Source organism: Culex pipiens, chromosome 3, assembly GCF_016801865.2.
Source record: "Culex pipiens pallens isolate TS chromosome 3, TS_CPP_V2, whole genome shotgun sequence".
Lineage (NCBI taxonomy): Eukaryota > Metazoa > Arthropoda > Insecta > Diptera > Culicidae > Culex > Culex pipiens.
This window is the reverse complement of record NC_068939.1, coordinates 112108680-112135401: the sequence shown is the minus strand read 5'-3', so window position 1 is coordinate 112135401 and position 26722 is coordinate 112108680.

The following is a 26722-nucleotide window of genomic DNA, read 5'->3' as shown; positions in this document are numbered from 1 at the left end:
AAATTATGTCCCAGTTTAAGTTGGTCAAACAGCAGGTTGACTTACATTGCAAAACATGTTAATGAAGTTAATATTTTATTCAAAAAAATCTTTCAACGATCTTTATACTCAAAAGAAAATATAAAAATTTACATTAGTAGCCATGGTATCAACACTTGAATGAAAAAAGTGTTTCAAAACGCGTTTTACGCCTCTCCAGTTGTTTTGCAATTATTAGCTTTCAAATTGTCTATGTATCGATTTTTATTTTTTCACGGAATTTATTTTGCAGTACTGTAAAACGGAATTTAACAGAAAATCAAAATATTTTTGATCGATCCCAGTCATGCTAAATATGATTTTGAACGCAGGAAAATGCATTTCGAATTGTTTCAGTTGATAATACTTCTATTTCGATTAAAATTTTGAAGTTTTTTAAACAAATATTTGGTTGCCCCCTAATTCTTCGGACCGATATTCAAGGGAAGGGGGGGGAGACATAAACTTTGAAAAATATTTGCAACGGCCTTATTCTAAAACACAATATGGCAACCATGCTTACTCATTCCTTAAAAAGTATCAATTTCTTTAATGTCCCTAAAAAAGATAAACTTAAATTTGATGTAAACACACTGAAAACTGTTAAAAATTTGAATTGAGTTTTTTTTCTCTACATTGTACAAATAATTCACATTTTTACGAAATAGAAAAGAATCAAATAAAAAAAACGTTTTAAATTAATATGGAGCAATTATAATTATTATTACACCTCCGTGTACGCACGAGAGCAAGCAGCAGTCAAGTGCTCAGTGCTCCATCGTTTTTTCGATTTTTTTCGCCGTAGTTTACCGTGATTAGCCGCGAGTTTGCTCCACCAGCATGCCAAGGGCCGGCCGTGGCCGTGGCAGTTCGAGTGCGGCCTCGAAAAACCCGCGAAGTTCGTCTACCGGCCGTGTGCAAAAAGGTAAACAAACCAACGCCGTGTCGACCGCCATCGCGCAGGGGAGAGTGAGCGCAGAAGGAATCGACAAAAAGTTACTACATCCCGGATATGTTCCAAGATCACCAGTGCGAACCCGTTCCGGTACTTCCGGTGCCACGACCAACACGTCAACATCCGCCAACATTCCCATCAGGAACGAGTTCCAGATGCTGAGTGACGACGAAGAAAACAACAACAACAACACCGACGGTAGCAGCACTACCGACGACGACAACGACGATGATGGTCGTGCACGGAAAAAAGTGCCGACGTCAAAAAAGAACAATTCTCCAACGGAACGAAGACCACCTCCAATTTTTGTTTTGGACACGTTGGTGGACGATGTTGACGAGTTGCTGGAAGGCCTCGGATATTGTCTGAAAATCGGTAAGTCGGCAGTGCAAGTGATTACACTGAACAGAAAAGATTTCGACCTGGTGCTTGAAGAACTGAAGCGTAGCAACTTCAACTTCTACACATACGACCCAGAGAAGCCCCCTGTTAAGGTGGTCTTGCAGGGTTACCAAGACCGTCCGATCGCCGACCTGAAGCGACACCTCTCGAACGCGGGAATAAAGCCACGGGAGATAAAAGTGCTCTCGCGAAAGACAACAGTCACGGGTACGCATACCCTGTACCTGTTGTACTTCGACCGCGGCACCGTCAAGATCCAAGACCTGCGGCGGATTAAGACGTTGGACGGTTTTTGGGTAAACTGGCGGTTTTACACCAAGAACCCGACGGACGTAGCGCAATGCCACCGTTGCCAGAAATTCGGCCACGGCTCGCGGAACTGCAATCTCCGGCCCCGCTGCGTGAAGTGCGGTGAGTCGCACCTCTCGGAGGCGTGCGCACTGCCACGAAAGGCGGACTTGGGGGACAAGGCAGAACAAACCAAGCCGCGCGTAAAGTGCGCGAACTGTGACGGCAACCATACCGGCAATTACCGCGGATGCGTCGCGCGCAAGGCCTACCTCGAGGAGCAGGAAAAGAGGAAGAAGAAAGCAGCAGCGTCTCACTCTCCTCAGCGAAGTACGAACGCAGCCGTTCCTGCAGCTGGACAGCGTACGGTTCCAGCGGACAACCCAGCGATCCCTCCTGGATGGGGGCGTTCGTTTGCCAGCGTGGTCGCTGCCGGTAGCGGTGATGCGGCCCAGCAAGGAGTCACCGGGGAAGATCTCTTTTCCCTGCCGGAGTTCTTTGCTCTCGCGGGGGAGATGATGACGCGGTTTCGGAGCTGCCGTAACAAGGCGGAGCAATTTCTGGCCCTCGGGGAGCTGATGATCAAGCACATCTATAATTGATTATTTTTGTCTGTGATCTAGTTTTAAGCTTTCTCTCTATCTATCCTTTTCCCATTGCACTTTCTGTAAGTTTTTTGAAAACTTTTTCTTACTCTTGTCTATTCCATAGTTATAAGTAATAATTTTTCGATTGAATAACGATTTAAACACAGCTGAAAGGAACACCAAAACTCTGTTGTGCACCTAAATGAACTCATTGTAACTTGATTATTCACAAATAAAACCGAATTGAATTGAAATTGAATAATTATTATTATTATTATTTATCTTTATTAATGAGCTAACAGCCTGGAACAATAACAATATTTATATAAAAAAAAGCTTAAAATTCAGAATAATACTTTAAATCAGCAACATTTGATTGCTAAACCATAAAAAAAAACAGTAATAAATGTTTCTTATTCAATACCAGTTTAAAATGTTTAAAATCAATCTTCTTTTTTTTTTAATTTAGACACTCAACTTATTTAATTAATATTTTATGAACGTCCTAAAGGACCAGACATTAAACAAATTTCAAAAACCGTTACGATAAAAAATGGCTTCGCCAGCTCGGTTATAATTTAATAAAAAAAAATATTTAAGGAAAAAAAAGAACTGGAGGTTGGGCAGTCCTGGCAAAAAAAACACTCGCATCGACCTCAGCAATATGCCTGAAATTAACGGGGTTTATTTGGACATATATAAATAGCACATGGGCCAAATATGAGCACTGAACGTCAATGGAAAGTGGGTAAATCGGGACACAAAGTTTGATGGTTTAATAACGTAAAAAATCTTAAAAGGGTTGTAACTAAGGCAAAATTTAGTTAAATGTTAAATTTCAAAATGCATCTGAAAGGGCTAAAACATCCAACAATGAAGGGTGAAGCACCCCAATTGGTAAAAATTAAAGGGAGTTATTGAAATTTTTGGTGAAAAAATAGCTCATTTCTAAAACACAAATAAAAAAGTTTTCCACCCAGATATCAACTCGATTCAACCTGGAGCGTGTAGGAGATATCTGGGACTACCATCTCGTCGCCGTCGTGCTAACTTGTCGTACGTGCATTTTTGGCCAAATTGAGTTAAGAACGCCATTTTGTGCAGCTCACAATGACTCATCTTTTGACCTTCATAGATCAACAAAATTCGATTTCAATCCTGAGATATTCAATAAAACCGAAAAAACTCCGTGCATTTTTGTCACTTTTCATATGAAAGTAATTTCAATCTTGTCGTGCTATCTTGTCACTCCCTGTAAATTGATGTAAGTGCGACAACTGGCCAGAGGGATTTCAGGTCAGAACGCGTTTGACGCACGTACAAGTTAGACTACCGTAAACATTTGTAATTATAACTCGGGACTCCAGCAAACAATTTCAACCAAACTTCGGGACAATGCACAGAATGGTCAGCCAAACAAAACGTGTTTGTTATTGTTTGCATTGCGTGCTTTCGTTTTTGTTTATTCAAGGTCAAACATTAAAACGCGTTTTTCTCGGAACGTCGAAATGGCGGGTGCGACAAGATAGCACGACGACGTCGATCTGAGACTGACAACGGTTTGGGTAAGGCAGTTTAAGACAGGAAATATACATTTTTTCTTTGCGTGAATGTTTGGGAAGTACATTATTGCTCGGGAGACCCGATTTTTTGTGACAATTTTACAAATTCTTTTGATCCATTTATTTCCTTTACAAACTGAAAATTTAAAAAAAAAATCCAATTCAAATTTATTGAATATCAGGTTCGTTTCCAAGGAAACTAGATGACACCCGAGGAAAACCAGATACTTATGCATGTTTCTAATGTGAAATTGGCCCAGAAATTCGAATTTGTTATAATATACCAGAAAATGGGATCCAAGGGAACTCCCGAGAAAAAAAATTACAATTGATAAATTCACTAAAAGAAAAAGCGTCTATTTCATATTTTGAATTGCCATACCCAAACCCATTCTCAAATGGTAGTCCCAGATGTCCTCTACAAGCTACATGTCGAATCGAGTTGATATCTGGATGGACAGCCCTTTTTCATTTAAGTTTTAAATTTATGCTATTTATTCAAAAAAATGCCAAAAACTGCCTTTAGATTTATTCAATTGCTTTTCGTTTCATTTTGATGCAATTTGTGAGCCCTTTCAGATGCATTTTGAATTTTGAAATTTAATTTAATTGTTACTTAAACAATTTTTGGGGCTTGGTCCCTCACATGATTTGCCTCTAAAATCAAAAAGCCTCGACATTTTGAATGACTCTGAATTCAACTCTAAATGACCAAAACATCTCGAAAAGCAATTTCAGACGTGGAAGCATTTTCATGACAGGAGAAAATTACTGTTTGCTCACATGTTTTTCGGAAGACACTGGTTCCGAATGTTACTGCAGATTTATTGCTTAACATCAAAGAACAAGGCAAAATGCACCGAACAGAATTCCTTTGTACGGAAAACCACCTGCTACCCCGGCTGGCTATCCGAAACCCTGCCTCCCGGAAGGTACAAATGTTAGCACTTAAGCCCCACGTTTCGATGATTCATGCAGGCCGGCGAATCTCACAGAACCCGACAATTCCTCACTGCTTAAATGGAGCCTGTCTTGTGTGTGTGTTCTGCCTCCATGGACGGGTATTTTGTGTACACATTTCAGTTATAAAATGTTATTACTCACAATTCACAGCACGTATCCAATATATACAAAACGGTTTTTCCCGCTAAAATGGGATCACCGAAAATGTATATATAATGTACAGCTTTTTTTTTATTTCTGCATCCCACCCTTCCAGTCAGTCTGCCCACTTGCTCAAGCTCAAAGTCATTTTCATCGTGGTGAAAGCAACCCCAACCACAGACAAACCAACGCGAAGCTTTTCCACACACGAAAAAAAAAGTGCGCGTTTATATTCATTTTTGCTGCCAACCCTTCCCGGTGTGGCTGGCAACAGTGGTTGAGATATCAGACGTTTGATGGGAGTCTTTCCTGGCTACAATCAGCGGAACGTGCCTATCGGTCAGGCGATGAAAGCTCACTTTGAAACGCCAGGAAAAAGGAGGATTCCAAATATGTGAGCTCGGGAAATTCTAACAGCAAAGGCACATTATAATTGGGCACATCTTGCAGCAGCGGTCAAAATTTGCTGAAAGGTGAAATTTCCGAGTTTACTCCAAAAACGCCACAAAACCCCGTCATGACCGCCCTGTGGATTTGGTTCCGTTAAGCCCTCCCACGGAAAAAGGACCACGGTGGTACGTGCCAAAAATCCCTTCTCCTTGGATGGTGCTATCCCAGCGGATGACTGCCAGAACCTCCGAAGGACTCTGGAGGGCTTAACTTATATGCAAGCGTGGTTACGCCGGTCCTTTTCTTTTTTTTGGCTGCCAGTCTGTGGGTGGAGGTTGTAAATAACAAAACAACAACATCGACACAAGACAGCAAAGAGGCCAGAAATGGCATCTTGACTCGGGAAAGCAAGAAAATTGACAACAAATTGGATTATCCAGCCACATGCCCCAGCCCAGCTCAACGCAATCTCAGGGCCATCGAGTTCCCCCGAAGAGCACTGCCGAACATGGCCAGATTATTGCAGATGTTATGCAGATTGCTGGCAGTGGGGAGTTGTTCGATTTCTTTTTCGAAGAGACCGAACAATTGCTTGGGTCAATTGACAAAAGTGGTCTTCAAAGAACACTCAAAATGTAAAAAACGACATAAATTTATTGTTGCTTATGGCAAGTCGTCAGACAAACTATTGCACGTGTTTTGTTTTTTTGTCGGCATAGACTTGTCATTGCATTTTGAACTTAACCCTCTACAACCCAACCCCGCCTCTAGACGGGCTTCGATTTAAAAAATCGCCAATAATCCATTTTTCAACCAATTTTTGATCTTCAAAAAGCATTGGAAAGAAGTACTTTTAAAATTTTGGAAAATTTTAGGGTTGGAAGTTTGACTTGTTTTATGTGACTTTGCCAATGTTTTAATAAATGTCATTTTTTTAGGGGTCAACTTTGGCTGTGTTTTTTACTAACATTTCCTATATTTTAAGTAAAAAGAAGTATGCAGTAATTTTTCTAGTGCCCCAAACAATGCCTCTACGCATTTATTTACAATTTAAATGATAATGGTTCCATTTTATAGCAGAAAATGTGAAAACATGCAAAAAATTGAAAAAGTTACTGTAAAAACATGAAAAAATTAGATAGGCAAAATGTAATGATAGGAGGTGGTAGAGTAGGCCAAATACTACCAAAAATAAACATAAACTAAACAAGATAAATGCGAATTAAAATACTAAAAATGAAACAAGAAAAACAAAAAACAAGAGAAGTAAAGTTTTTCGCAGAACAAAATGACCTCCTGAACACGGGAAAAATAAAAATGTTCGAAAAAAAATTTGGGCAGTAGAGGGTTAAGATCATGCGGGTAATGAAAATTGGAAAAAAACAAAAGTCCTAGAACATCAAACTTTCTACAAATAAGTCTTTTTCATCTTTATAATCCAAAAGAGATACGCACTTTTCAATACGTTGCAACGCGTTATTGGGGAATCTGTATAGACAAAACTTCTAAATCTCCTGAAACCACTTAAAGGATTGCAAAAAAAACCTACAGCACTTCAAAATGTGTCCTGGATTCTGGTTGCGTTCATTGAAAAGCTTCATTGAGCAATTCTCTACAAAACCGGCCGATTTCGACCATTTTTATTTTTTGTATTTTTTGATTTGGCTCAAACTTTGAGGGGGCCTTCCCTATGACCAAAGAAGCCATTTTGCATCATTAGTTTGTCCATATAAATTTCCATACAAATTTGGCAGCTGTTCATACAAAAATGGTACGTAAATATTCGAAAATCTGTAACTTTTGAAGAAATTTTTTGATCAATTTGGTGTCTTCGGCAAAGTTGTAGGTATTGTTAAGGACTATTTAGAAAAAAATAGGTACACGGAAAAAAAAATTTCCCGATTTTTTTATTAACTTTTTTTTTACAAAAACTCAAATTCCCAAAATACGTATTTTTTGATTTTCGAGATTTTTTGATATGTTTTAGGGGACAAAAATCCGCAACTTTTGAGCTATAGAGAAACATGGTCAAAAAATCTGCCGCCGAGTTATGATTTTTTGAAAAACTGGTGATTTTTGGAAAAAATCGAAATTTCATACATAAAATTTTTTTGACCTCATTTTTTTATGCAAAATTGAATTTGCAATCGAAAATTACTTTACAGATATTTTGATAAAGGGCCCCGTTTTCAAGATATAGCCACCGAAAGTTTCATTTCAGCGAAATATTTGCAGTTTTTCGATTTTTAAAAATAGTGACCATGAGTGACCATTTCTAAAAATATTTTTTTTGAAAAGTTCAGAAAATTTGCTATAAAATTGTCTAAGAGACATCGAAGATTGGACCTCTGGTTGTTGAGATACAGCGGCTTAAAGAAAAAGAAACACGAAAATTGAAGTTTTCTAAGTCTCACCCAAACAGCCCACGATTTTCTAATGACGATATCTCAGCAACTAATGGTTCAATTTTCAGTGTTAATACATGAAACATTCGTGAAAATTTCCGATCTTTTCGAAAAAAATATTTTGAAAATTTTTAAATCAAGACTAACATTTTAAAAGGGCCAAACATTGAATATTATGCCCATTTGAAATGTTAGTCTTGATTTAAAAATTTTCAAAATATTTTTTTCGAAAAGATCGGAAAATTTCACGAATGTTTCATGTATTAACATTGAAAATTGAACCATTAATTGCTGAGATATCGTCATTAGAAAATCGTGGGCTGTTTGGGTGAGACTTAGAAAACTTCAATTTTCGTGTTTCTTTTTCTTTAAGCCGCTGTATCTCAACAACCAGAGGTCCAATCTTCGATGTCTCTTAGACAATTTTATAGCAAATTTTCTGAACTTTTCAAAAAAAATATTTTTAGAAATGGTCACTCATGGTCACTATTTTTAAAAATCGAAAAACTGCAAATATTTCGCTGAAATCAAACTTTCGGTGGCTATATCTTGAAAACGGGGCCCTTTATCAAAAAATCTGTAAAGTAATTTTCGATTGCAAATTCAATTTTGCATAAAAAAATGAGGTCAAAAGTTGCGGATTTTTGTCCCCTAAAACATATAAAAAAATCTCGAAAATCAAAAAATACGTATTTTGGGAATTTGAGTTTTTGTGAAAAAAAAGTTAATAAAAAAATCGGGAAATTTTTTTTTCCGTGTACCTATTTTTTTCTAAATAGTCCTTAACAATACCTACAACTTTGCCGAAGACACCAAATTGATCAAAAAATTTCTTCAAAAGTTACAGATTTTCGAATATTTACGTACCATTTTTGTATGAACAGCTGCCAAATTTGTATGGAAATTTATATGGACAAACTAATGATGCAAAATGGCTTCTTTGGTCATAGGGAAGGCCCCCACAAAGTTTGAGCCAAATCAAAAAATACAAATAAAATCCATTTCCGGTTTTGGTAGAGAATTGCTCCATTGCTATTTACTCTTTGAAATTCAAACACTGAGAAACTATCAACAAACAAAACCTCCGCTTCGCCACAAGATGATTCAATCTCGTAGTATCTAAATCTCCAGATGATTCACGAGAAACATAGCTCTGCCATTTATTATGTTTTCGTAGAAACCTATTTGCTTGCCGTGTCACGAAATTTGCTTAACAAGAATTTACTCCCATTCAAGTTTATTTCTCGCTTTTCTCCCCTCGTGCGCTGGCGTTTCAGGTATGATGCTAAATTTCCCTTTGTGAACTTTCCCCAAACTTATCTTTTTTCCATCAACAAATTATATTTTAGATTCACCCCACCAAAGGCAGAGCCACGCCGCGAACGTTGAGCAAAAATCCCTTGCGTTTTTTTTTTTTTTTGCCGGTTCGACTTGGAGTCGCCCTCTGGTTGTTCTTTTATCTTAAGCCAACCAACCACCACGACCGTGTCGACGTTGAAATTTTCGCGTCCTTTCTGCCCGGCACACTCCGTTCTGGTTGATGGCACGATGGGCATCCGGCAGACCCCTGCCTTTCACCTGCTTTGCTCCCCCGGACGAACTGCGCTGAAATCTTGTGAATATTTGAAAATCGCAAGTTTCATCGTTATTCATTACATAAACAATCATTCTGCCGCACACCATGTCTGCCTTCCTACCTCAGCTATTTAAGCTGGGTTCTACACTCAGCCAAAATATCTATTGAAATTCATATGGCTAACCTTATAGACACCAACAACATCCTCATTTTTCCATTTCATATGCGTAACTTATGGTTTATAATCAATTTCATTAAATTTATAAGGTTCACTTATGACATTCATTAATGTTGTTTATGTGAAAAAGTCATATGGTAAACCATATAAACAGTAAATGTAGTATCGCGGAGCACATCTAACATGCAACAAAGCAGGCTCCAGCCAGGCTTGCCACAAATACAGATTTTTTTGGCACATACCAAACACTCAATCGAGTATAACTTTAAAGAATAATATTCTTACCAAAAACTGAACATGTCAAAAGATGCTAACAATGTTTATCTTTTTGGCCAATTTAACAAAAACTGCTCAAATTTATTTTAACTGTAAAAAAAATTCGTTTGTGTTTCGGGCCTGTGCTGAAAAATCTGTATTTTGTGGCAAGCCTGGCTCCAGCATTTTTTAGGTTTGTTTAACAGTTTTTATGTTTTTCGTTTGTTTTATTTATAATTGTATAATTTGTATTGTTTTCAGGGGTTCGAGTAATATAAAACACCTCCGTCTAGACGTGACCGGCTGAAAGATCTTCGACAACGCGAAATATATGATCAGCAGCTTCAAAATCGTTCGCCGTTTTTCAAGGGCCGGTGGCCAAGGGGAGTCCGAGATCGAACGCCGTCACCACAACCTTTTGGAACATCTCCAGCGCCCAGGTTTAGCAACGGAAAGGAAAGGAAGGTTTCGAATCCGGCGCGGAAGGCATCACTTGACCAAGCATGGCCAAGACCCACTGGAACACCCAAGTAACATTTTTAAACCAACAAGCCACCACTAAGTTTTATTAAGGGTTTATTGTAGCATCTTCACTGCCTAATAGTTTTATTTGGGCATTCACCGCAACCAACAAGCAAGAGCTAATTAATAGGTTCTAACAGGGTTTTATGCCTCGGACATAAAACCGGGTGGAAATAAAAGCCAACTGGCTTTCAATAAGGTTTTTTGTAAGTTTTAATAGAGGCTTGAAAACCAGATGGCAATGCCATGCCAAACGGTTTTATCGCATGCTTTGTTAAAACCTAGGGTGTTGTAGCTGTCAAGTGCCATTAGGCATGTAAAAAGCTCACTTAAAACCATAAGCTCCTAAAAGAGCATTTATCGCGGCCAAATAGCAATGCATAAATATGGCGCTAGACGCGTGCTCTGATTGAATATGATTGACCGCCATCTTGATTGAAAAAATAGAAAACTGAAAAAAAATGATTTAAATTTGATGAAAACACACATTTATGCTGAATTTCTGGTATGATTAATATAGCGATAGATGTTTAAAAATATGTTGAACATTTTTTTCAAAGAATTGCAATAAAATATTTTTCAACATTAAACACTATGATTACAAAATATTGATTTTTGATGAAGCGAGTTGAATTTTTTGGCTCTATCTCCCCTACATTTATCAATAAAATTTCAACCGCAGCTGAATTTGAGGCATCAATTGCGAGAAATTATTATCAAATTATTTGCATTACCTCTTATATCTATTATTTATCATCGCCATTTTTGACAACCATCTCCATAATTTCATTTGGCAAGACGAAGACTTATTTTTGCCAAGATAAAACCTATTTGGCATAAGACGTTTGAAGACGTATGAAATGTCATTTTTCCATCACTCCTGACTAGGTTTTAACAAAGGTTTTATCAAAGCTTTGAGGATGTTGTTAGGATTCAGTTGTAAAGCCTTGAACTCCTATGTAGGTTTTATAAATAGGCCGTAACAACCTTTTGCGGAGGTCCTTTTGGGTTTTAAGTGGGGTTTATCAAGGTTCTGGGGAGTTTGTTACAACTAAGGGGTTTTAATGTTGGTTTTGGCTGATAGGTTTTATAGCGGTTGCGGCAACTTTGATAAAGCCTAAAATGTTACTTGGGCAGTGTGACCTCGGATAACGGCGGTTAGTACACCGAAAGCCAGCACCGACGATTGGATTCCGGAATCAGTCAGTCGTTGAGAACGCCGTAGAGAGTACCGCCGACATTGACCACACGCTGCCCAACATCGTGAAGAAAGTGCACGAGAACCACGGCAGCGGTCGGTTTCCTGAGCATCCTGGAAAGGGCCGCAAAACCGACGAAGGTTGGGGGTTTATTAGAAGGGGGAGAGTATGGCGGGGAAAAATGTTTAGTCCTCAAAAAGTCGCGGAGAGCGTTCCAGTACTACGTAGAATATGATTTGATTGAAATAAATTGTAAAACTTTTAATCAAATTCAATGTTTTCTCATTTCCAATAACAAGAGCAAAAAAAAAAACATTTATAAGTACCAAAAGCTGCAAGCTTCCCATTTTTAAATTTCATAAGGTTTACTTATGAAAGCAACAATTGATCATATATATTACATCTATAAGGTTACCTTATGGAAAGAAATCCATTTATTGATCCTATAAAATCTATATGGTTAATGTATGGAAAAAATCTATATGGTATCCTTATGGCTGGTATGAAGTGTTTTGGCTGAGTGTATGAGTTGACTGGTTGACTAACCATGACGCGAGCCTAAACTTCATCGCACGCTAAGGCTGGAAGGATCGACAACAGGCACGTAGCGCTGCTGGTGGGGGTTAAAATATACTTCCAGATTCCATAACTTGTCACAACGAATCAAGCAAGATTCTGGAATTGAAAACGCATTAAAATTTGCAGGTCAAATTTAAATTAAAAAGATTTCTATCGACATATGGATGTTTTATAGATTAATTATAATTAAAAAAGTTTTCTTCATGAAAAATAAACACAATTTTCACATGGTCACACTACAAGCAATTGGGACAGCTGTTTAAGCTTTGTAACTGCACAATCTCTAATAATTTCACAATAATTTCAAGATTCAAGTGCTCTAAAACTTGCTGTTCCTATTCAGAATGTAGGCCCGATTTACCCCCATTGACGGTATTTTGCATTTAGCGATATTCATGATCGGAAATATCTCTAAAATTTCGATCGAGTAAGTATTTTATTGCTAAATACTTCAAATCTTCGAAAATCTGTGTATAATAAAAACAAATGTCTTAAACTGATAAAAAATACAAAACTACATGCCAAAGATTTTTAGCTGAATTTCAATAAAGTTTTACCGTCAACTAGGGTGAGTCGGGACTACAATCTGAATCGAGACAGCGCGTTTTAATTCACTTAAAAGTTTCAAATTTGGAAATGATTGTACACATTTTGTTGCTCTAAATATGGTCTAACCGAAACCACTCAAAAATATCAAAATATTAGGTTGCAACATTGCTAAAACTGCTGTCCCAATTCGCCCCAGATGACGGTACTGAATTTTCAACAACTGAAATTTCAGTAATTTAGATTCTGCTGAATTCTCAGTTAACTGATATTGACACTTTGACAAATAATTTACTGAAATTTCACTGTCTAAACAATTGAAATTTTAGCAAAAGAAACGTCAAATTATTTTGCTGAAAATTCAGTAATTTTCATGTGTCAGTTTGACAGATCATGTGCTGAAGATTCAGCAATCATTGCTGGAATTTCACTTATCAAAATTTGATTTTGCTTGCCATTAAAAATGTTGCCTCAAAAAATCATATCTCCGAATCGTGGTAATGGATATCCCCAATTTTTGGGTATGTTATGTAAAATATTACATGGAACCAGGAAAAAATATTTTTAGATATGAGCTCAAATTAGCAAATTAAATTTTCATACGAATAAAATAAATATTCAGCTTGCTTTTAAGAAACTCCATATATTTTATTTAGGAACATTAAGTTTTATTTTTGCATCAGAAATAAAATGTTGCTTATTAAATTTAATATTTGGATCTCGCTTATCTACCTTAAAAAAATGTTTTTTTAATTCAAACATTTTTATGTTTGAGTTAAATTCGTTTTATATTATTCATTTCTATATAGATATTTTCAGAATCAATTAGCACTTGTAGCACCAACGGGGTCAAAACTTACGCGAAGCACCAAGAGGGTCAAAAAAGTTGGAAATTCAACTTCAACCGGCTGTATCTCGGCGAAAACTCAATCGATTTGGATGATTCTTGTTGCATTCGATCCGGAAGGTCAAGTCAAGAATTATCATAAACAAGGTAGATTCAGAACAGATGCGTCTACCCTAAGTTACAATGAAAAGGGCATTTCCAACAAAGAGCTGGTTAAGTTGCATTTTCAACTTTTCTGACCCCGTTGGGGCTGCAAGTGTTAGTAAACTGAAAAATAGTGCAAGAAAACAAATGTAAAAATGTGAAATATCTAAACGAAAAAAACTTGGATTGTGATCTAATAATGTACAGAAAGACACTAAATTTAAATTTAAGTCAGTTTTTTTCTGTTTTTACTTGAGGAACTCGATCAAAATTGTTTTATTAAATAAATTAGTGAGCAAGCAATTATGAACTTTTTCAAAACATTTTGATATAGTTTCGTTTGAAAAAAAAGGTTAAAAAGCAAATTGATCATGAATACAAAGATACGATACGGAATTAAAAGAGGTGGGAAAAGTTATCCCGCAGATGGTTATCCCGGGAATAATTTATAGCGCTATGGCGGCCATCTTTATGGCATGCGGGATAACTTGTCATGGTTATCCCAGGAACAATTTTTAAGAGAGATTCCAAAACTTAAAAAAACGAACAATTAACATTACCTGGACATGTTTCTTGGCAAAACTTATTGCCCTACATTCCTGGAGTATGAAAATTTGGATGTGAGTGAAAAAAAAATCCAGGAATATTGTAACATCACATATTTTAATTCAAATATTTAATAAATTTAAAAATCCTTCTGGCATGGGACTCTGGGTCATTTCCTGGACATGTATTTGGGCAAAACTTGTTGCACTACATTCCTTGAGCATAAAAATACAATTTGGCATGAGGCTTCAACTTCAAATATTTTAATTCAAATATTCCATAAATTTGAAAATCCTTCTAGGATGGGACTCTGGGTCATTTCCTGGACATGTATTTAGGCAAAACTTGTTGCCCTACATTCCTTGAGCATAAAAATACAACTTGGCATGAGGCCATGTGGAGGAAAAAAATTCCAGAAATATTTGAACTTCAAATATTTTAATTCAAAAATTCAATAAATTTGAAAATCCTTCTAGGATGGGACTGTGGGTAATTTCCTGGACATGTATTTAGGCAAAACTTGTTGCCCTACATTCCTTGAGCATGAAAATACAACTTGGCATGAGGCCATGTGGAGGAAAAAAAATCCAGAAATATTTGAACTTAAAATATTTTAATTCAAACATTCAATAAATTTGAAAATCCTTCTAGGATGGGACTGTGGGTCATTTCCTGGACATGTATTTAGGCAAAACTTGTTGCCCTACATTCCTTGAGCATAAAAATACAACTTGGCATGAGGCCATGTGGAGGAAAAAAATTCCAGAAATATTTGAACTTCAAATATTTTAATTCAAAAATTCAATAAATTTGAAAATCCTTCTAGGATGGGACTCTGGGTCATTTCCTGGACATGTATTTAGGCAAAACTTGTTGCCCTACTTTCCTTGAGCATAAAAATACAACTTGGCATAAGGCAAAGGCAGGGAAGGGAACTATAATTTTTGAAGTTCAAATATTTCTGGAATTTTTTCCTCCACATGGCCTCATGCCAAGTTGTATTTTTATGCTCAAGGAATGTAGGGCAACAAGTTTTGCCTAAATAAATGTCCAGGAAATGACCCAGAGTCCCATCCTAGAAGGATTTTCAAATTTATTGAATATTTGAATTAAAATATTTGAAGTTCAAATATTTCTGGATTTTTTTTCCTCCACATGGCCTCATGCCAAGTTGTATTTTTATGCTCAAGGAATGTAGGGCAACAAGTTTTGCCGAAATACATGTCCAGGAAATGACCCAGAGTCCCATCCTAGAAGGATTTTCAAATTTATTAAATATTTGAATTAAAATATTTGATGTTACAATATTCTTGGATTTTTTTTCATTCACATCCAAATTTTCATGCTCCAGGAATGTAGGGCAATAAGTTTTGCCAAGAAACATGTCCAGGTAATGTTAATTGTTCGTTTTTTTTTTAGTTTAGGAATCTCTCTTAAAAATTGTTCCTGGGATAACCATGACAAGTTATCCCACATGCCATAAAGATGGCCGCCATTGCGCTATAAATTATTCCCGGGATAACCATCTGTGGGATAACTTTTCCCACCTAATTAAAAGGAACAACTCGTCTCGTTGTATTCATAGTAATGCAATCTGCTAAAACGCTCAACCAAACCACAAAATTGCTCATACTTAAAATGAAAGTTGCCGCAAATATGTTTAAACATTGAAAAAAAACCAAAATGATTCAACAAATCAGGGAGCAACATTTTATTTTTTTCATAAACTTCTAAATTCACAGAATTTTTTTTTTTGTTGAAATTTTGTGTTAAGGAAAATAAACTTAAAGATACTTGCAACGACCGAAGAAATTTGAATGTTTAAAAAAAAGTTTTAAGTATTTAATTTATTTTTTAAACAAATAAAAATTAATCAACACCAATATTTATTATATTTGTAACACAATTCATAATTTGTTTACTAAATTGATAATTCAAATAATTTTATGAGAAAACATTGTTTAGTTTTTCAACCATTATCAAACATTGCTTCCGGCCCGACACAGCTTCAGAAAAATCGAATCTGGCCCGCAGGGCCAAAAGGTTGGGCACCCCCAGGGGGGCGACATCTATATCTCACTACAGGCAGCTCGCCCGTAGCCAACTCAAGCTGTCAACTTCGGCACCAGAACAAAAGGGAAATGTCAACTTCGGCTCCAGCACAAATGAACAGCTGTTCGTTACGGAACCAAAACAAAGCAACTGCGCACTGTAAAAAAAAGTACAAAAACTGCAGGCATAAAATGGAAATAAAGTAATTATTGTTTTTATGTAAAATTTTACCGCAATGTACGTTTAAAAGTAAGTGTATGTTTGTGAGGTGAGTTTTATCAATTTATTTGCAAAATAAACTACTAAAGTTGGGATTATTAAGCACACATCGGGCCGATGACCTCATTTAAGGTTGTACTTTTATCACATGAAACATTTAACTTAACTACTGTGTAATTTGACTTTTACTACAGTAATTCTTATAACAAAAATTGAATTATTAAAAAAAGAAATATTTTTGTTTTCACTGTGCGCAGTTTGCGCGCGTTATCAATCTCAATCACCCAAGATGGCGGTCTTTAGCATCCCCCTGGGCACCCCTGCTTTATTTCATCAATCTTCCAAACCTAAAAAAGGTGGTTAGAGTCGAGACATTTGTTGTTCACATTTTTCTGAACTTTGATTCTTAAGATCACAATACTAAATTATTTCAGGAAAGACAAACTAGGTTTTTTGTTTTAATTTATGCATTCATTTTGATTTGCCGGGACCGTGATGTAGGGGTAAGCGTGATTGCCTCTCACCCAGTCGGCCTGGGTTCGATCCCAGACGGTCCCGGTGGCATTTTTCGAGACGAGATTTGTCTGATCACGCCTTCCGTCGGACGGGAAGTAAATGTTGGCCCCGGACTAACCTAAAAGGTTAGGTCGTTAGCTCAGTCCAGGTGCAGGAGTCGTCTCTCTGGGTCTTGCCTCGGTGGAATCGCTGGTAGGCAGTTGGACTAACAATCCAAAGGTCGTCAGTTCGAATCCCGGGGTGGATGGAAGCTAAGGTGTAAAAAGAGGTTTGCAATTACCTCAACAATCAAGCCTTCGAACACCTAGTTTCGAGTACGAATCTCGCAATCGAGAACGCCAAGGCAATGCTGTAGAGCGAATAATTTGATTTTGATTTGTTTTTTTTTTTTATTTGATTCATTTTGATAGTGAGGGGGGGGGTCTAGGTTTTGTGACAGCCCATGTTAAAGGTATAGGCAAAATGCGTGACAGGGGGGAGGGGGGGGGGCTGAATTTCCAGAAATCTCTGGACGTAATATTTGAGCAAGCCATAATAGAAATGTTATGTGCTGAAATGTGAGTTTCTTAGCATCAGGTTCTTTTTATATATGTTGGTAGCAATGGTAGATTTCTAGAGTTGTTTTTGAAAAGGTCCTATAAACATATGAAAGACAAAAGGTTAGAGGTCCTTTTAAATAAAACTCTAGATTTTTTGTTGGCAATACCAAAATTTTCACAAGACAACGTATTTTCGAAAAAAAATCTAAACCTTATTGCTTTTACAAATTGCTTATCAAATTATCGAAAATTTTCTATTGCTTGATACTTTAATTAAAAAAAATATATTTTTGTTTTTTCAACGAAAAGTTTTTTTTTAATTAATGTATTTTAATAGAGCTTTACTAAATATGAGAATCGCAATTGATTAGAAATAAAAAAATGTCCCTATCGAAATGAATGTAAAATATCTGATATTCATATTACAAAAACATGTTAATATTGGCGTCCATCTGTAGCTTTCAGCAATTCAGCTTTTTTGAGCCAGTATTCTGTCTTGTACTAAGCTTGCTGAGTTTCCTATCTAATTAGCATAAGAGATTACAGAAGCATCGAATTAATAAAATGTTTTGTATAATGGAATATTCAGTGCTCTTTGTCTGGGCGATCAAAAGCCAACCATTTTGACTGTTTTCGTAAATGTACATCGAAATTTCACATTTTATTATCAACGCAGGAAATTGCATTTCATTCTATTACACTGACTATCGAAAATTCACATTTGGGGTCCCAGGTACACTTTGAATTTTTCAAAAATATTTAGACGGGTTTTGGTTTTTCTTCAAAGTTTGTATGTAGAATAAAGGCGGTTCGTCGCTGTTGCATACAAGCAAAATTTGCATGCAATATGTGAAAGTAGCGAACAGCACTAGTTCTCCATACAAACTTTGGAGAAAAATCATTCGGCCCTGTCTGATTATAAATTCAAAATGTACGTGTTTCTGGGAACCCCAAAGTTCATGCTTCTCCTTGAGTTGAGCCTGCGCAGAAATTTTGTTGGTCGGTATTACCATTTAAATTTTGATGTAATTTTTTTTTTTTTTTTTAATTTATATTTATTCAGTTTTTCTTTTCCATGTACATTCATTCAGTTAAAATATTATTGAGTGTCCAATCACAATCGATGACTTTTCACCTCAATTTTAAATACTAGCAACTTTCATTTATTCATGAAATATTTAGCTTTCGCTATTCAGTGATTTCAAATGTAGGAGGTCCTACATGTACAAAAGGGAAAAGGGATACCTTAAAACTAACTTATAAACTATATAAAGAGCGGATCAATGCAGCTGAAGACTGCAATGATTTTTGTCGAAATGCATCAATTATCTTATTGGACATAACATCCAAAGTGTCAACTTCGGCTAATTGATGAAGTTCACTGGTGCTGAACCAGGGAGGAAGTTTCAGAATCATTTTCAGAATTTTGTTCTGAATCCTCTGAAGTTTTTTCTTCCTGGTTAAGCAACAGCTTGTCCAGATCGGCACAGCATAAAGCATGGCAGGTCTGAAAATTTGTTTATAAATTAACAGTTTATTCTTGAGACAAAGTCTAGAATTCCTGTTTATAAGTGGATACAAACATTTAATATATTTGTTACATTTAACCTGGATACTTTCAATGTGATCCTTGTAAGTAAGGTTTTTGTCAAAAGCAAGTCCAAGATATTTCACTTGATCCTCCCACTTTAAATTTACCTCATTCATCTTTATAATGTGATGACTTTTTGGTTTCAGAAAATCAGCCCTTGGTTTGTGAGGGAAAATAATAAGTTGAGTTTTTGCAGCATTTGGAGTAATTTTCCATTCTTTCAAATAAGAATTGAAAATATCCAAGCTTTTTTGTAATCTTCTTGTGATGACACGAAGGCTTCTACCTTTGGCGGAGATGCTTGTATCATCAGCAAAAAGTGATTTCTGACATCCTGGGGGCAAATCAGGCAAGTCAGAAGTAAAAATATTGTATAAAATTGGACCCAAAATGCTTCCTTGAGGGACGCCGGCACGTACAGGTAGTTGATCAGATTTGCTATTCTGATAACATACTTGCAGAGTACGATCCGTCAAATAATTTTGGATAATTTTCACGATACAAATCGGAAAATTAAACCTTTTTAATTTCGCAATCAAACCTTTATGCCAAACACTGTCAAATGCCTTTTCTATGTCTAGAAGAGCAGCTCCAGTATGTCTAGAAGAGCAGCTCCAGTAGAATAGCCCTCAGATTTGTTGCTTCGAATCAAATTTGAAACTCTCAACAACTGATGAGTAGTTGAATGCCCAAGGCGAAATCCAAACTGCTCATCAGCGAATATTGAATTTTCATTAATGTGCGTCATCATTCTATTAAGAATTATTCTTTCGAATAATTTACTAATAGATGAAAGCAAACTAATGGGCCGATAGCTTGAGGCTTCAGCAGGATTTTTATCCGGTTTCAAAATCGGAATTACTTTGGCATTTTTCCAACTACTGGGAAAATATGCCAAATCAAAACATTTGTTGCAAATTTTGACCAAGCTACTTAAAGTTGCTTCAGGTAATTTTTTAATTAAAATGTAAAAAATGCCATCCTCACCAGGGGCTTTCATATTTTTAAATTTTTTGATAATAGATTTTATTTCATTCAGATCCGTATTAAAAACATCATCTGATGAAAACTCTTGTTCAACAATATTCTGAAATTCTATTGAAATTTGATCTTCAATAGGACTCAAAACATTTAAGTTGAAATTATGAGCACTCTCAAACTGCTGAGCAAGTTTCTGAGCTTTCTCCCCATTAGTTAATAGAATATTATCACCATCTTTTAAAGAAGGGATTGGTTTTTGAGGTTTCTTAAGAACCTTTGAAAGTTTCCAAAAAGGTTTGGAATAAGGTTTAATTTGTTCGACATCTCTTGCGAACTTTTCATTTCGCAGGAGAGTGAATCTGTGGTCAATAACCTTTTGCAAATCTTTTTGAATTCGCTTCAGTGCAGGATCACGAGAACGTTGATACTGTCTTCGGCGAACATTTTTCAGACGAATCAGAAGCTGAAGATCGTCATCAATAATGGGAGAATCAAATTTGACTTGGACTTTAGGAATAGCAATATTCCTAGCATCTAAAATTGCATTAGTTAAAGATTCCAAGGCTGAATCAATATCAGCTTTGGTTTCTAAAACAAAATCATGATTTAAATTATTCTCAATATGATGCTGATACCTGTCCCAATTAGCTTTGTGGTAATTAAACACAGAACTATTGGGTCTGATAACTGCTTCATGAGAAATTGAAAAAGTTACTGGAAGATGATCAGAATCAAAATCAGCATGAGTCACTAAAGGACCACAATACTGACTTTGATTTGTCAAAACCAAATCAATTGTTGATGGATTTCTAACAGAAGAAAAGCAAGTTGGCCCATTCGGATATAAAACCGAATAAAGACCAGAAGTGCAATCTCTGAATAGAATTTTACCATTGGAATTTACTTTTGAATTATTCCAAGATTGGTGTTTGGCATTAAAATCACCGATGATCAAAAATCGAGATCTATGCCGAGTAAGTTTATTCAAATCTCCTTTGAAATAATTTTTATTTTCCCCAGTGCATTGGAAAGGCAAATATGCAGCTGCAATCATAATTTTCCCAAAAGAAGTTTCAAGTTCAATGCCCAAACTTTCAATAACTTTTAACTTAAAGTCACGTAACGTACTATAAGTCATACTACGGTGGATAACTATTGCAACTCCACCGCCATTTCGATTCATTCTGTTATTGGTTAGAACTTTATAATCTGGATCACTTTTCAAATAAGTGCCAGTTTTTAAAAATGTTTCGGTTATAACAGCAACATGCACGTTATGAACTCGTAAAAAGTTGAAAAATTCATTTTCTTTCGCTTTTAAAGAGCGAGCATTAAAATTCATAATATTGGTGGAATTACTTAGATCCATGATTAAACTTCAGGGTAAGAACAACATCATTCGCAAATTTTAATCCAATCTGGATTGCTTCCATCATGGATGTAGCATTACTCATTGTTTGAATCAAACCAAACAGTGAGTTTTGCAAAAAAGTCATTTTTTCAAACGTAACATCGCCGAGATCAGAAGATCCCAAAGCGTTGCCAGCAGAAAAATTTTCAAATGAAATTTGAGGTACCTGCCCAATTTGGAAATTGGTAGAGGATTTAAAATTCGTGGATGAACCCGAACCCGAAACGACGTTGGCATAAGAAATGCCATTGCTGTTACCTAACTTTTCCACGGTAGGGGTATTGTTCGAGTGAGACAGCACGAACGTTTGATTTAAAGATGCAGGTACAACCTGACTTTGAGAAAATTTCGGTTTGGATTTCGGCTGATGCTTAGCACGAGAATCCAAAACCTTTTTTCTGATGGGGCAATCCCAGAAATTTGATTTGTGATTTCCACCACAATTTGCACATTTAAATTGGGTGACTTCTTTCACGGGACAATTGTCCTTGTCGTGAGAAGAATCCCCGCAAACCATGCATTTTGGAACCATGGCGCAATGATCAGTACCGTGACCGAATGCCTGGCAACGCCGGCACTGGGTCAGATTCTGGCCATTACCGCCATGTTTCTTAAAATGCTCCCACTTTACCCGTACATGGAACAAAAACTGAACTTTGTCCAAAAGTTTCAAATTGTTGATTTCATTTCTGTTGAAATGAATCAGATAAAATTGTGAAGTCAAACCAAAGCGAGAAATATTCCCGTTTGATTTTTTCTTCATTGGTATTACTTGGGATGGGGCAAAGCCAAGCAACACCTTAAGTTCGTTTTTGATCTCATCCACCGACAAGTCGTTGGAGAGACCTTTCAGGACCGCCTTGAATGGACGAGCATTCTTGGTCTCATACGTGTAGAAATTGTGTTTGTGGTTTTTCAAATAACCAACAAAAGTTTGGTGATCTTGTAAAGATTCCGTCAACAAGCGACATTCTCCTCTTCGACCAAGCTGGAACGAAACCTTCAAATTGCAAGTTTCCTTGCAATTCTTCAGTTGCGTTCGAAAGCTGGCCAAATCGGAGACGGAAGTCACTACAATTGGCGGAGCCTTTACTCGTTTCTCGACGGCAGAAGGCTCAGTACGAGGAGAAGGATCCTTGTCAACAGTTTCGGATAAAACACCGAAACTATTTGCCAATGGGATTGGAGGATTAACCTCACTTTCAGAATCAGAATCAGACCTCGGATGAGGCTGTTTTCTTTTTCTGTTTCCGTTAGCCGGTTTAGCGTTCAAACGCTTCACCGACGTAACGATCAAATCTTCAGAAGATTTGCGTTTACCTTTGTTTTGACGCATTTTGCAAGCAAAGTTCTCTTAAAAAGATGGCTTCGTTTGTAAAATACAGCAAAATTTCAGGTGGGGTTAGTCTTGAAAAGACTGTTTAGAATTTTGGAAAGTAACTCAGGTAGTCTTTAAAAAGACTGTGAATTTTGTTTGAAATAACTCTGAGCTTAGGTAGTAAAAAAATACCGCAGCTCTAGTGTCCGTTCACCACGAAGGTTCGCAAGACACTTTTGATGTAAATTGAAAAAGGGTAATTCTCCGCCAACTCACACAGCAGTTGCCCCGACCCCTCTTCGATTTGCGTGAAACTTTGTCCTAAGGGGTAACTTTTGTCCCTGATCACGAATCCGAGGTCCGTTTTTTGATATCTCGTGACGGAGGGGCGGTACGACCCCTTCCATTTTTGAACATGCGAAAAAAGAGGTGTTTTTCAATAATTTGCAGCCTGAAACTGTGATGAGATAGAAATTTGGTGTCAAAGGGACTTTTATGTAAAATTAGACGCCCGATTTGATGGCGTACTCAGAATTCCGAAAAAACGTATTTTTCATCGAAAAAAACACTAAAAAAGTTTTAAAAATTTTCCCATTTTCCGTTACTCGACTGTAAAAAATTTTGGAACATGTCATTTTATGGGAAATTTAATGTACTTTTCGAATCTACATTGTCCCAGAAGGGTCATTTTTTCATTTAGAACAAAATTTTTCATTTTAAAATTTCGTGTTTTTTCTAACTTTTCAGGGTTATTTTTTAGAGTGTAACAATGTTCTACAAAATTGTAGAGCAGACAATTACAAAAAATTTGATATATAGACATAAGGGGTTTGCTTATAAACATCACGAGTTATCGCGATTTTACGAAAAAACGTTTTGAAAAAGTTGGTCGTCATCGATCATGGCCGTTCATGGTCACCCGCGACAGACACGGACGACGAAAAAAAGAGAAACGCAAAAAGTAACTTTTTCAAAACTTTTTTTCGTAAAATCGCGATAACTTGTGATGTTTATAAGCAAACCCCTTATGTCTATATATCAAAATTTTTGTAATTGTCTGCTCTACAACTTTGTAGAACATTGTTACACTCTAAAAAATAACCCTGCAAAGTTAGAAAAAACACGAAATTTTAAAATGAAAAATTTTGTTCTAAATGAAAAAATGACCCTTCTGGGACAATTTAGATTCGAAAAGTACATTAAATTTCCCATAAAATGACATGTTCCAAAAATTTTTACAGTCGAGTAACGGAAAATGGGAGAATTTTTAAAACTTTTTTAGTGTTTTTTTCGATGAAAAATACGTTTTTTCGGAATTCTGAGTACGCCATCAAATCGGGCGTCTAATTTTACATAAAAGTCCCTTTGACACCAAATTTCTATCTCATCACCGTTTCAGGCTGCAAATTATTGAAAAACACCTCTTTTTTCGCATGTTCAAAAATGGAAGGGGTCGTACCGCCCCTCCGTCACGAGATATCAAAAAATGGACCTCGGATTCGTGATCAGGGACAAAAGTTACCCCTTAGGACAAAGTTTCACGCAAATCGAAGAGGGGTCGGGGCAACTTTTCCCGATTTCGTGTGAGTTAGTAGAGAATTACCCAAAAAAATTGTTGCCCTTTGATATTTTAGGTCGATTTTGAAGGGAGGGGGCAACATAAACTTTATATTTGCAACGGCCTTATTATGACCGAATCTAAAAGGGAAAAAAAATACTAACATTGATGAATGAACAATTTTTAGAATTACCGTAATCTGGGGTGAATCGGGACTACAGTCTGAATAGGGACAGCAGTTTTTAGAGCACCAAAAGCTTTTAAATTTGGAAATGGATGTACACATATTGTTGGCCAGAGTCCGTTCTAACCGAAACCAACCAGAAAAATCAAAATATTGTGCTCTAACATGGTTAAAACTGCTGTCCCAATTCGCCCCATGTGTCCCGATTGACCCCAGTTTACGGTACTAAAATTTGTCGATTTCTTATTATCTTCATCAATTTGAAAACTTGTAATATACCTCCTCTATCGTATAAAATGATCAATTTTCAAGATTAGTCACCCACAAATCCGTCACTTCACATGGCCTGGAAGCATCCATGCTTGAATTTGGAAACCAACATAATCTCGGAAAATTCTACAATTCTCACCGTGCTCAGTACACGCAACCCTTTCTGCATTCCATTAGCCCTTACACGCTAGACCCTAATATGGCCTAGAGAGAGAGACAGGGAAAGACAGACAGACAGAGAGGATGAAGGCCCAAGAATCCACCATGCACGGATACGTCCATCCGCCGGGGTTGCGCTTCGGAATTATAAATGCAACGGTTGGAAATGTTGTCGGTGAAATATTTCCAGCTTCCACTGAACACACACACACTCATACATACACACACAAACATCCACTTTACCACAAGGCTAACGGATTAAATGGAACCGCAGCATCTCAACTTGGCTCGACTGGGCTTGGAAGGAACCCGGCGGGAAAGCATACATTCTGGGGGTGGCGTGCACCAAAAACACACACACACACACAACATATCCAAGGCATCACAATTAAATCTCTCGTGTTATTTTTCTTTCCGCCCACCACCTCCAAACATGCAACCTTCTTCGAGTATGTGTATGTTTGTGTGCAGGATTCCTCTGGAAACCGTGTAAAGTGCTTTTCGGAAAATCTCGTTTCGTTCAAGGCAAGAAAAACTTTACTCCCGCTTCTATCTCTCTCTCTCTCTCCCTCGCTCTATCTGCATAATTTAAGTGCGGCGAATGAGAAAACTATAAAACAGTCCAACTTTCGCAATTGGATTAGCTTTTAATCTGAAGAATTGTAAATCAGGTTTGTGGAACGAAAGTTTTCAACCGCATCCTTCCATCACGCAGTAGCAGAGACAAACACACGCGTTCGGACTGAGAAGGGGTGGTGTTTGTGGAGCAAATTACAGCTTGTGAAGTTATGAAATCATTTGGGAAAAGATAAAAACCTTGTTATGGGAAAAATATGATTAACCTTGAGAGAAAGGACAGGTTTGGTTCTTCGGCTGCAGAATATGTAAGAATTAGCATATTTCTAAACTCGTATTATTGACTACAGTATGACAAATTTCACAATGTTTTCATGCTTGAAAATAGTGAAAAGACTGATAGCCAGCCAGTCAAGATAAAAGTAAACCAATCAGTAGGTATGTTTACAATATTAGTATTTAGACAATCAGGATAAAACCAAACCTCAGAACTATCCAGTTCCGTTTTTTCGCGAAATATGAGCTCAATGTGAAAGCATCTAAAACCTTCAGTGTCGGAATATTGAATGTTTGGCCTTTTTGAAATGATAGTCTTGATTTAAAAATTCTGAAAATATTTTTTTCGAAAAGGTCTGAAAATTTCACAATTGTTTTTATTTCAACATTGAAAATCGGTCCATTAGTTGCTGAGATATCGACATTAGAAAATGGTGGTTTGTTTGGGTGAGACTTAGAAAACATCAATTTTCCTGTTTTTAAATACTTGCATGGCAATATCTCAGCAACTAAGGGTCGTATCAACAAAGTTCAAAAAAGCAAAATTTAGAGAGGTTTCTCAGCTTTTCAAAAATATTTTTTTCAAAGGTGGGCAAACATGTGCACTAATTTAAAAAAATGAAAAACTGCGACTCTTTTCAATGAAGTCACCTAAAAATGGCTTTAACTTGAAAACGCTGCACTTTATCAAAATTTCACTAAAGTACTTTTATTAATTAAAATAGTGATTTTTTGCAAATCAAGTTTTAGTGATAAAAAGTTAAATAAAAAATCACCAAAGTTTTTTTTTAAATTCCTTCAAAAGATAGAGATTATTGAATTTTCATACATCATTTTTGTATGGTCAGCTGCCAAATTTGTAAGGAAAACTATATGGACAAACTAATGATGCAAAATGGCTTCTTTGGGCATGCCGAAAGCACCAGAAAAGTTTTAGCCGGATTAAAACATACAAAATTAAAATTAAAA